The sequence below is a fragment of the Bidens hawaiensis genome, unplaced genomic scaffold (assembly GCF_021521415.1).
Source record: "Bidens hawaiensis isolate Kalapana, Puna unplaced genomic scaffold, B.hawaiensis_p1.1 tig00006693_1, whole genome shotgun sequence".
Taxonomy (NCBI): Eukaryota; Viridiplantae; Streptophyta; class Magnoliopsida; order Asterales; family Asteraceae; genus Bidens; species Bidens hawaiensis.
The window spans coordinates 386,184-389,096 of NW_027491455.1; positions in this window are offsets into that span (position 1 = coordinate 386,184).

Sequence of the window (2,913 nt, forward strand, 5' to 3'; positions counted from 1 at the left end):
TAAGTTGAATTGTTCCTCTATCCTTGGTTGTGTAGTATTCATTGCCATTAGGGTCGAGTGTTGGTGAGACCGAGAGGTGATCCTTCATTAGAACACGTTATCAATTGTTTCCCGGTTTGGTCGTTTAGGCGATTTTGAGTAGTTTAGGCTTATTGAGTGAGACCAAGAGGTGATCCAGTGAGCCCAAGCAATCCTTAGTCGTGTCATATTTAGGGACCGGTGTCTTGAAGTCATCCAATCCATTAGCTTGTTAGGCCTACAATTTGATTCAGACCTAGGTAGACGTTTTTCCCCATCCTAAGTTTTCACAGTTAGTTCCCCGTTAACTTTTCTATTTTTGGTAAGTTTTGTCAGTCAGTTAGGTTAGTTCAGTTAAATAATTAAAAATCAAAAATCAATTAAATATTATTCTAAGGTAGGTCTTGTCTAGGGTTAGTAATCGTTAGCGTCTTACGTTTCTACGTGTTCGATACTCGGACTTCCTAGGTCTATACTACTTTCTATCGGTACACTTGCCGGTTGTGTGTGGTTTTAGGATTTTCATTTTAATATTAAAGCTTAGTTGTGAGGGTCGTTATTATAGGGTTATTAGACACACATTAAGTTTTTGGCGCCGTTGCCGGGGACACGGTTTTAGGCGTTTTGAGAGCAATCCGAGTTAGGACTTACCTTGTGTGCTACTTGTAATTATTTTTGTTTTATTTTGCTTATTTGGTAGAATAGTTTAGATAATCATATTTCTAATTATAGTTTTTATGCGATAGACTCGATCTCTAGGACCACCCGACACGGAAGCATTTATCGAGCCAGAGATAGTTTCGTGAGAGACATCGTCCCGCTTCACCCTCATCCACTTCTTCATCCGTTGACTCCGACGATAGGGATAGGATCATGGGCGACATTCCACCGAGGAGGACAGTTGCAGACCGGGCCCGACCGGCCAATGCTGGCGCGAGATCCAGTATCGCACCACCCGCCATCGGAGTCGCTACGAACTGGCAGATCCCGTCGAACATTCTAAATACCATTTCTCATTCTGCTCAGTTTCACGGGTTGCTTCACGAGAACCCACACTCTCATCTTACTCGCATCGTGCGTATCTGCGACACTTTCCATCTTGCGGGTGTTTCCGAAGACGTCGTTAAGCTCCGCATCTTTCCGTTTTCACTCGCTGATCAAGCGAGTCTGTGGCTCGAGTCCCTCCCACAGGGCTCTATAGCTACTTGGGCTGCCATGCAGACCCAATTTCTTGAGAAGTATGATCCTCCGGCTAAGGCCGCTCGTCTACGTAATCAGATACATTCTTTTCAGATGGAGGACACCGAGAGTTTCTACGAGAACTGGGAGCTATTTAAGAATCTATTGGCATTGTGCCAGAACCACGGCTTGCAAGATTGGGCGGTTGTCGAGAAGTTCTGTAATGGAGTGATGTACGCGACACAGAGTATGCTCGACACTGCTGCGGAAGGAAATCTGTTGACGACTAAGGACCCTGATGAGTGTATCGCTTTATTCAATGGGCTAGCTATGAGTGGATACCAGAGACCACCCGCCAGGGGTGGTAAGACCGTCGATTCTATTTCACGTGGTATGCATTCGATGGACACGACCACCGCACTCACAACACAGGTAGAGGCGTTGGCGAAGATGGTGAAGGACATGCAGACGAAGAGCAAGTTGTGTGAGATCTGCAGAGGGGGGCATGATACCGTTCAGTTCTCAGTTAGTTCGCAGGAGGAGGCCGTAGACTTCATAGGAAATCCAAACCGAAATCCATATTCTTTCAATTCATATAATTCGGGATGGAGAGGCAATCAGAACTCCAACTGGAGGAGCGGCAACCAGCCCGGTTTTTAGCAACACCAGAGTTTATTTCAGGATGCCGGTGAGGGAGCGAGCAGTGGGGAGAAGAAGCCCACTTTGGAGGAGATGATGGCGCAATAGACTCAGATGTTGTCGCAGCTTATGATGCGTGAGGATTCCCGACACAAGGAGACGCAGGAGAAGTTCCGCGAGCACGACAGTTCATGAGGAATCAGGCAGCGTCCATTCAGGATATCGAGCGGCAGATGGTAGAGATAGCCATTCGATTAAATGAGAGGCCGCAGGGTACGCTACCGAGTAATACCGAGCAGAACCCGAGAGGATTCTTGAAGGCTGTGACAACGAGGAGCGGTGCAGGGGCACGAGATGAGCCCGTGATTCAGCAGAGGTCGAGAAGAGGAGTTTTCGAGGAGCCTGCAGTCGATGGAGAGGAGCAGGTGGATGAGGAGATTCAGATGGAGTCTCCGCCAGCCCAGGTGCATCAGAGGAGCAGCCTAGGGAGTTCAGCACAGGCCGAGGGACAGCAGTCACCGAGCGAGCCACCGAGAGTCTACAAACCCCGATTGCCATACCTCGGGAGAGTCCGTAGAGATAGAGACGAGGAGCAGAACTCCAAATTCCTTGATCGTTTGAGGCAGCTTTACCTTAATATCCCATTCCTTGAGGCACTCACTCAGATGCCTAAACACGCGAAGTTCCTTAAAGATATTCTTTCGAATAAGGAGAAGTTAGCTGAAGTAGCTTCCCTCCCTTTGAGTGCTAGTTGTTCTGCTATCTTACAGAGGAAGTTACCAGAGAAGAGGGCCGATCCAGGGAGTTTCACAATTCCCTGCACCTTGAGTGATGATACGGTGGTTCATGCGCTGGCTGATCTTGGTGCCAGTATTAATCTCATGCCGTATTCTGTGTATCGCAAGCTGGGTTTAGGCGAACCGAGACCTACGAGGATGAGTATCCAGCTTGCTGATCGTTATGTGAAGTATCCGCGTGGGATTGTTGAGAACATGCTCATCCGCATTGGTAGGTTCATTTTCCCGGTGGACTTCGTTATTCTTGACATGAATGAGGATGATAATGTTCCACTCATTC